The sequence below is a fragment of the Psammomys obesus genome, unplaced genomic scaffold, assembly GCF_907164565.1.
Source record: "Psammomys obesus unplaced genomic scaffold, mPsaObe1.curated_primary_1811, whole genome shotgun sequence".
Lineage (NCBI taxonomy): Eukaryota > Metazoa > Chordata > Mammalia > Rodentia > Muridae > Psammomys > Psammomys obesus.
Window position 1 is genome coordinate 3713656 of NW_026587556.1, and position 9716 is coordinate 3723371.

Sequence of the window (9716 nt, forward strand, 5' to 3'; positions counted from 1 at the left end):
AGAAAGAAAGAAAGAAAGAAAGAAAGAAAGAAAGAAAGAAAGAAAGAGAAAGAACCAAAAAACATAGAAGACGGCACCTGATGAACAACATCTGAAGTTGACTTCTGCCTTTCACATGCACATTTCACGTGGACACGTGCACACACGTTAACATACACACATGAAATCACTAATCACTGCTCTGCTGGCAGGCTGAGAACCATCCTTCAAACACAGCCGAGACAGAACTCACTTAAACTAAGCACGCATCAGTTCCCTCAACGTCTCTGAAATGGTCCCAGAAATGAGTTCATGAATCCTGTCACTCTTGAGGGTTGTGGTATGCCGTGTTTGCTATTTCAGACTAAGCCATAGCAAGAAGCCCTCAGGCGATTCACGAAACTCCCCTCCATCCTGTCTCCATTTGGTGTTTAAGGTCAACGGGGCATCTCATCTGATAAGTTTGCTTGCTCATTTGTTGGGTGCCTTTGGTTGTGAGTGGATTAGTCTTCTAAACGGGATGCTGCGGAGTGAGCAAGATGGCTCGGAAGGTAAAGGCTTGCCGCCAAGCTTGACAGCCTGTGTTCCTATAGAGGGATCTGGGACCTATATTATGAAACAAGAGCACTGACACCCAAAAGCTGTCATCTGGCCTCCACATGTGTACCACACATACCACGGTAACACGGGGAGAGAGAGACAGAGAGACGAGATAGACTGGGGGGAGGATTTCCCTTCCCTATGCCATCAAATCCATGCTGCTCCCAATCTGAGAAGCTCCTTCAGTGGGCAGTGGCTAATGAAGACGTGTTACTGTTGAGAGTACTGAGAGTAAGCAGCTCAACCACACACGGCACCTGGACATCAACCCCTGCCCCAGCACTCCTCACAATCATCGTGGAAGTGGGAGACAAAAGAATGTAAGAGCCAGAGGCTGGGAAAGGGTGCCGTGAGCCAGTGTCCTCTGAACAGCGCATGGCTGTTGCACTCGTGAGCTCTAAGCAGCAGTGGTTACGATCCCGTGGTGAGCTTAGTGCAATGGACGTGTACTAGACAGCAGTTAAATGAGTGTGTGGGTCTGCACATACCAAACATGACAAGCACTGAAAGTATGATGTTGAGTGAGAAGAGCATGTGTGTGTGGGGGGTGCATATGGTGTACTTAAGGTGCATTTAAATAAATTCAAAATAGGAGGCTGGAAGGTGGCTCAGCGGGAGCAACCACTTGCTGCCAAGTTTAGAGATCTGAGTTGGTCCCTGGACCAACACATGGGGGAAAGACCCACCCCCTGCAAGCTGTTCTCTCCATCCACTTGCCCAGCATGGCTCGTACATAAATGTGAGAAAGAAACACACAACAGCACTACATATTTTGATGGGCACACTCAGTAAGGTGTAAAAAGACAAATCTACCTAGTGAACACTTCTGAGAAAGGGAGAGAAAGGAATAGGACCAAGAAGAGGGCCAAGGAAGACGCCATCTATATCACACGGCCTTATTTTGCTTATCTTAACAATAAAAAAATAATGTTGAAGTCTTCTAGAATAAAAGCTTTCTCTACCTGTGTAGGCCAAGCCTTGGGGTGCTTTGGAGTGGCCTGATCTTAGTGGTTCCTCCTATACATGTTTTCTATACATTCACACCTCTTGAGGTTCCACCCCAAACCACAGACTCATCAGGGCAGGCAGTGTGCTTGTCTTCTCTCAGAGAAATACCCACCAAGTTGTGTAACTCCACAGGTACTTCATTAAAAAAAAAAATCACTGAAGCAAATCTAAGAACGGAATGTTTTAGCAAGATGTTTAACCGCTTTGAATCTTAAGACATTGTAAAGTCACAATATAATGACTTGGAAAGATACGTTCTGTAGGATTGTGGGCAGAGCTATGTGTTAGCAGTTTATGATGGGGTATTCACCAAGGTGGATCCCAAATGATGAAGGGTGGCTTAGCGTAATGAGTTCCCAGCTGTGCTGAGGGTAGAAGTAAAAAGACAACCCAGGGTAACTAGGTTAATTCTGAGTCATGAACGCACAACCATATGAAGGTTGTACAATAAATACGGCCAAGCTGGTATTGTGCTGCGTGCCTGTAATCTCAGCATTCGGGGGGCTGGGGCCAGAGAACGGACTGAGTTCGTGGCCAACACTTGGCTACAGACATCGTACCAGGCCAGCCAGGGCTTCACAGTAAGACTGTCTCAACAACAACGGAAAGGTGGCACAATAAAGTCTAGGTTACCTGGTGTAGTGGTTTGAGCAGGTTTGGCCCCCATAGGCTCATGTTTGAAAGCTTGGCCTGTGAGGAGTGTCACTATTAGGAGGTGTGGCCTTCCTGGAGGAAGTGTGTCACCGTAGGAGTGGGCTTTGGGGTCTCCTAGTGCTCAAGCTCTGCTTCCGTGTGGAACAGTGTCCTCCTGGCTGCTTTCAGGTCAGGATGTCTTCCTGCATCCTGCCGCGCTTCCTGCCTTGCCATTTCAGACTGGACCTCTGAAACTGTAAGCCGGCCCCAATTTATCTTAACAAAATTTGCAGTGGTGTGAGACTACAAACTTAGGGCCATCGGTCCTAATGTCTGCTTCCTATCTGCCACCGTGTGAACAAGCCATGCTTCTACCACCATGGAGACCTCCACCCTGCCTCCCCGCCATGGTGGGCTTTCCCTCCTTCAAGCTGTTTCTGGCAGGCATTTGGCCATAGCAGTGAAGAAAGCGCCCACACTCATGGGTGTGCAGACCCATACAGGGCGAGAGCGCATGGCCTCCTCCTCTTCCCACTCAGCACTCTACCTCCTCCGAAGGGGCCTGACCTCTGCTTCTGGAGCTCATTCTCCCTGTATCATCTCCAACCTTCCCTTAGAGAGTCAGGGGAAGTGCTGGGAAGACCTTACTCTTCTCCAAGCCCCGCGAGACCAAAGGGAGGATATCTATGCATAAACAGCCACTGTGAGTGCACGGACCCGGAAGCAGCACTCACCCTCTGCCTTGCGTACATGCCAGAGGTACATGGATGACCACAGAAGAGTCTTTTGCATCAGGGAGGCAGGGAAGAGCTCGCCATAGGTTGTAAAGGGGAAAGGGCTGGTGGTGAAAGTGATTGAGGAGGAGAGATGCTTATAGAGAAAGTTTTGGTTTCTTTAAAAACCCAGTTATGTGACTGTTTTTGTTTTAGTCCCAGGTGTGGGATATGGGGCTGCTTCAGGTTGTCCACAGCAGCTGACTATGACGTGTCTCGTTCCCTGGCAGGGGGGTGACTTTTGCCAGCTGCGGATAGTTTAATTCTGGGAACTCTTGAGAGAGAACTCTTGAGTGGTAACGTCTGTTCCCTGGTGTTGTTGGTTCCTGTTGCTGCATTTGTTTGTTATTATTGCTGGTTTACTGTATTGCTGGATATTCTGATGAAAACTGGACCTGGACTTGCCCCTAGGAACCCAATGACTCCGATCAGCAGGAAGTAGTTTAAGGAGGTCTTTGTCCCTTCTAACCTTTCTCACCTACCTAGTGTTGGGGTGTTGGAAGGAATTGGGGTGGAAAAGGGTGGTAGATATAAGAACCCAAATAAAATAGCTTTAAAAAAATGCACTTTACAGATGCTAGATGTTCAAGTTAAAATGGTGAGGTGAGGAATATCAAGATCGAGAAGTAAGAGGGCTTCCATCTGGGAATGAGATAGGCATGCTGACCTCATAAGAGACATGTTGAGGCTGAAGTAGGCAAGGCCAGTGTGAGCCAGCCAGCTGGCTGGCTTCCATGAGAGTTCTCTCCCACAGGGAACATAGCAAGGTGGTATTAACCTTCACATATTCTTGCTTCAAATTCGGCTCATGCAACAGAACAACTTGTAAGTAACGATGACTTCTAAAAATCCTCTACCTGTTTTAAGAAAGAAACCCACAACCCCCAAGACTGCCCACAAACAAGGACTTAAGTGTGAGGAAGCCAAGAACAAGGGCAGCCGAATCTTGGCTGCAAGTGACCGGCACAACTTTGAGAAGAGAAAGCAAGATGTGCTTGCTTCGGCAACACATATACGAAAATTGGAATGATACAAAGAAGATTAGCATGGCCCCTGTGCAAGGATGACAAGCAAATTCTTGAAGAAAGCGAGATGCCTGCGGGGCTGATGACTAACAGACAACAGCCAGCAGCTGGTCAAGGTCAGCAGCTAAGGGGGGGGGGCTTCACCCACCCGGGTGAAGCATGTGAATAAAGCATGATCATCTCCCTGGTTGGGTCAAGGGGAACATGCCCAGAGGGTGGGGCCCTCTAACTGGCCAACTAATTCAAGTCTGTCCAGTTTCTACTATGAGTCTCGTAAGGTCCACTAGACCAGTGGTTCTCAACCCTCTTAATGCTTCGACCCTTTAATACAGTTCTTGGTGTTGTGGTGACCTCCAACCATAACATTATTTCTTTTGCTATTTCAGAACTGGAATTTTGCTACTGTTATAGATTATAATATAAACATCTGATATATGACATGTGACCCCTGAGAAAGGGTTGTTTGACCCCAAAGGGGTCATCACAACCCACAGGTTGAGAACCACTGCTCTAAGCAAAGCTCAGTGGCAGTTTCCACTTTTAGGAATCCCTCCCACTCTCAGGAGTTTGTCTCACTTTCCCTTGTTTTTTCACTTTTCTTTAATCTCTCTTAGCAAAGCTTGCTTCTACTTTGTTCATACAAAGCTGAGTGTCTGCGGCTTTAATTTTCACTGGGGTGAGACTACAAACTCAGAGCTAGTGTCTAGGGTTGACATTTGGTGGCTGCTGTGTTTCTGACACCTTAATCTGCTGGATCAAACACAGCTCGGCTGAGAAAATTTCCATCACTCTCAGTACCACTGGTTTTGTGTGACATGTCAGAAGACACAGGGCTGGGCTGACTGTAACTGCCCTGTGTGTCTGTTTAAGGCACACTAAACGTGAAACAGCAGACATTTTATGAGCACACTATCTCTGAATGAATACCTCAGTTCACAGATACCAGCTCCTTGCATCTATAAGGCTGCTCTAGACTTGACCCAGGTCCTTATTGGGAGGTTCAGGCTTACCATCTGCTTTTCCTGAGAGACTGCTTCCATCTTCTCCCTACCCTCTGGCCCTGTATTTTGCCATCTGGCTTTGCATATACCTCATATAAAAATGAATAATATTCTTCCAGAGATGGGTCAGTGATTAAGAGCACCTGCTTCTCTTGCAGAGGGCCTAGGTTCAGTTCACAGCACCCACTTGGCAGCTCATAGCCAGTTCGAGGGGATCCAGAGCCCTCTTCTGGCCTCTGTGGATACCACACATGCAGTGAACTTACATACATGCAGGCAAAATACTCACACATAAAATAAAAATAAATAAATATTTTAAAAGATGAATAAAAATCTTAAAGATCCAGGTAGAGGGAAATATAATCAAGATACAGTGTATGCATACAAACGTTAAATTTTTTTTTTAAATATTATGATTTTTTTAGTAGTCTTTTTTGGGGGGATAGGTTTTGAGACAGGGTTTCTCTGTGTATCCTTGGCTGTCTTGGACTTTCTTTGTAGAAGAGGCTGGCCTCAAACTCACAGCTATCCACCTGCCTCTGCCTTCCCTAGTGCCGGGATTAAAGGCATACATCACCAAATCTGGCTAATATTATAATTTTTTGAGGCAGAATCTAGCCATGTAGACTTTACTGGTCCTAGAACTGGCTCTGTAGACCAGGCTGCCCTCAAACTCACAGAGACTTGTCTCCCTCTGCCTCCTGAGTGCTGGGATTAAAGGCATTTATTACAGCACTAGCAACAGAACCCTTTTTTACTTTTTCCAAAGATCAGATGAGGTCACACGAGGATCTCCTTGCACAGATCTTTGCAGGTTTTGTTCTCTGGCACCAGTTATAAGAGGAGAGATCTGTAACTCCGTGGGTATAAGCCAAAGGGGAAAATTGTTTGACAGCATGCAACGAGTGTACCCTGGCCCTGATGGTCTGGTGAGAATGTGCACACCAGTACAGATAATGAACGCTGTGCATAATTAGCTACTTAGAATTGCCCTTTTATCTTCTCAGATCAAAATATCATCCTGTCCTCTGACTCGGCAAGCTCTAAGAGACATTAATATAGTGTCGTTTTGAAGACCTAATAATTCTGCTAGCACTGGAAATTAATTTGCTCTGCAACTCAGCGTAAGGCTTCTCTGCGTGCATTTTGGTCTGAAGCCTTTGAAGTGATTTTAATGATGTATCTTGGATAGATATAAAAATAATGTTGATGTTTAACCTAAACAAAGTACAAGGGTATGGGGGAAAGCCGATTTTTTTTTTCTTTTTCTTTGATCTCCTAAAAGCAAGAGTCCTGACATGTCAGGGTGCAGAAGAAACAAGGAGAAACAAAAATAAAAGAGTCAAAGAGGAGGGGATAAACCCTGAAGACACGGTGTGAGCATTTAATTACAGAACCTGGTGGCTTAGGAAGTGCGAGACAGTGACTAGGAGAAATACATCATGGTATGGATAAAACAGCTAAACGGAATATTAACTAGGAGTGTTTTAGAAGCTTCCAGATAAGCACGGTGGAAACAGAGGTTCTCAGCCTTCCCAACGCTGTGGGCCTTTAATACCATTCCTCATGTTGCAGTGACCCCAGCCACAAGATCTCTTTCCTTGCTAATTCATAACTGTAACTTTTCTACTGTTATGAATCGTAATATAAATACCTGTGTTTTCCAATGGTTTTAGGTAACCGCTGTAAAAGGGTCATTTGACCCCCAAACGTTCACGACCCACAGGTTGGGAAACACTGCTCTGGAATGTCCCTTAGAAAAGGGTTTTAGTTTATATTCAGAATTGGACAGAGCTGTTTGAAGCCAATTAAGTTTCGGTTTGTTTTGCGTTTCTGTTGTTGTAGTCAGGGAAGACCTTGAAAGTCTGATCTTCCTGCCTAGAAAGAGCTTGGGTTACAGGTGTGCACCACCACCCTTGGTTTTGTATGGTCCTGGGAATGGGATCCAGGGCTTTGTGCGTGCTTAGCAAGTGTTACCCACTAAGCTGCATCCCCAGCCAGGAAAGCCCAGTAAGTTCCAATGAGAAAGAGACAATGTTTCACTTCACGGTTTTAAAACTTGCTCATTAGGGTAATCTATTTCATGTTAGAGTTTCAATTGTTAGTCCCTGTGGAATCCTACCATTACACTGCCTTGAGCCCCTTCACCCATGCTGCCTTTTCACATCTCCTTAGCTGCCCTCCTCCTGGACTGCCATAAGCCTTGTTCCTGCTCCTCCTAAGCACCTTCTCTGCTTCCAGCACACTCGGCCTTGATTCGTTCTAAATCTAGGCGCTGGCAATCCTTGTCATTGTCTCCTATATCCATCTTTAGGTCATCTGGGGTCCATGTGGCTCCCCTCACTGAAATCAGCCTCTCAGAGAAGTAGGCATTCACACACCCCCCAACACACAGACTCACACACTTAGACACACACTCTCACACTCAGATACACAGACACACAAACACTCATACACACACAGACATACATTCACATACAGACACTCACACTCAGATACTCAGACACACAGACGCACACACACACACACACACACACATACAGATACACAGACACACACACACACAGACATACACACACAGACACACACAGATACACAGACACACACACACACACACACACACACACACACACAGATACACAGTTGAGCTGTAGAAGATCATGCAGCTTCTGAGCCTGTACAGGAGGATTCATGATCAAGAATGCACAGGATTGGGAAGCCAGAATTTCAAACCTACCAGCTACACATTTCAATGGGAAACCTGCCTGTGCCAACCTGCATGCCAGGGAGCCAAGGGTCCTTGAAGGTCTGAGCTATGGTGCAGCTACCATAGCATGTTCAAAATGTCCAATCTGTTCTGAAGCAAACTGGTGGCTTTCCCCGTTCTTTATCTTGTGTGCCTTTCTTAGGAGTCAAGAACCAACTTTATTTTGTTTTCATCTGTAACTTCACTGGTGACAGGAATACAGAAACATCTAGTAAGTACTTGTTAAAAGAAGAAAGGAGGTGAGAATGGTGGTATACACCTGTAATCTCACCATTCAGGAGTCTGAGATAGGATTGTGAGGCTGGCCCTGGACTACAAGGGCAGTTTCAGGCCAGCCACAATATACAGTGAGACTGTCCATAAACAAAGTTGGATCAATATTTATGATAAATCAATATTCTATTTTTTTTGCGATTCTCGCAGCCTTTTCACCTCCCTTCAGCCTTTCTTCCTCTATCTCTCTGTCACATTTCTGAAATCCACTGCAAGCTCTAATCAGCGAAATGTATAAGTTCTGCAGAATCAACAAGAGCACAGCTCTGATGCTGACAGAAAGCCAGGAGAAGGCCAGCTCATTGAGAACATTTCATTGAGAGCATCTGAGGGAACGGTGCAGAGCAGGTGGGCACTTCTCATTTGTTTTCAGATCCATTAGTGACTCTCAACTTTGCCAATTCCAGCCTGGCAGTAGGCTACTGTGACCCCAGAATGCAGCTGCTACAGCCTTGTCATAATGCAGCTGAACCCTACCAGGGAAGACTGAGACCAAGGCATTTGCCATGTCAGAATGCTCTTGGTTTTTCCATTCTGTTGTGGGGGGAGAAGAGAGGAGAAAACACCAGGATCAGAGAGTTCCTTATTAGGAAAAAGGAAGCAGGAGTCTGAGTTCTGGCAGTGATCAAACATAGCAAAGAATGTCCTTAGTCCCCAGAAATGTCCTCCCCAAGTCAGAGCATATGTTAATCAGGAGCTGAGATGAAAGTCAAAGACATGTCCAAGGCATTTTTAGTTTTGTTATTTTAAGATAATTGATAAAAATATTTCCTTAAAATTTTTTTAGGGGGGGGGGAGACAGTCTTAATCTTTAGCTCAGCCTGGCCTTAAACTCACAATTCTCCTGCCTCATCCTTCTGTATGTTGAGGTTATAGGAATGGGCCACCATGCATGGCCAGGATCAATGTGTTCGGCAATACAAACAAAATTTCTTTTTCTTCATCTCTGTGCTAAGGGGGCACACACCTAGCTCTCCTCAGACTGTGTCCAGATGAAAGTGTGGAGGCAGAAGCACAAGCAGTTCTGCTTCTTTCTTTACCACTCAAAGCAGCTCTGAGAAGTGTCTGAGAATCTTGCTGCACAGCTCTAACGAGGCAACAAGCTTTCCTCGATCAAGGTCAGATCCGGATCTTGACCCCAAGGTGCTCAGGGAGTTACGAAGAGTGCTTTGATTCTGTTCATCTTAAATTTTATGGCATCAGATTCTTTCCAAGGCTATATGAATAATCTGTGCTCTTTTTCTTCACATTCCCTATTTTTTCTGTAGCATCGTACTGTGTAGCCCAGAATGACCTTGAATTCCTGGTTCCCCTGTTTTAGACTCCCAAGTGGGTGGCATTATAGAACTGTGCTAGACTTCACTTGATGGCTTTTTGTTTGTTTGTTTGTTTATTTGTTTGAGACAGGGTTTCACTGTGTAGGCCTAACTGACCTGGAACTCACTCTGTAGACCAGGCTGACCTCGAACTCAGAGATCTGCCTGTCTCTGCCTCCAAGTGCAGGGGTTAAAGGGGTGTACTACCACTGCCCAGCTCACTTCATGGCTCTCAATATGTAAAAAATTTAATCTTTGGATGTTGTTGGAATTAATGCTTTTTTTGTTTTACCCACTCTAGCTCCCAAATAATTCGATGGAGACCTATTACATTTATTAAT

General features: G+C 45.5%; 1 non-coding gene across 1 annotated transcript; it reads left to right on the top strand.

Annotated features, from left to right (window-relative positions):
• The first annotated feature begins 3984 nt into the window (after positions 1 to 3984).
• On the top strand, positions 3985 to 4091 carry LOC129674096 (U6 spliceosomal RNA). Its single transcript, XR_008719771.1, has one exon. It is a non-coding gene; the product is annotated as a U6 spliceosomal RNA (small nuclear RNA).
• Positions 4092 to 9716: the final 5625 nt, after the last annotated feature.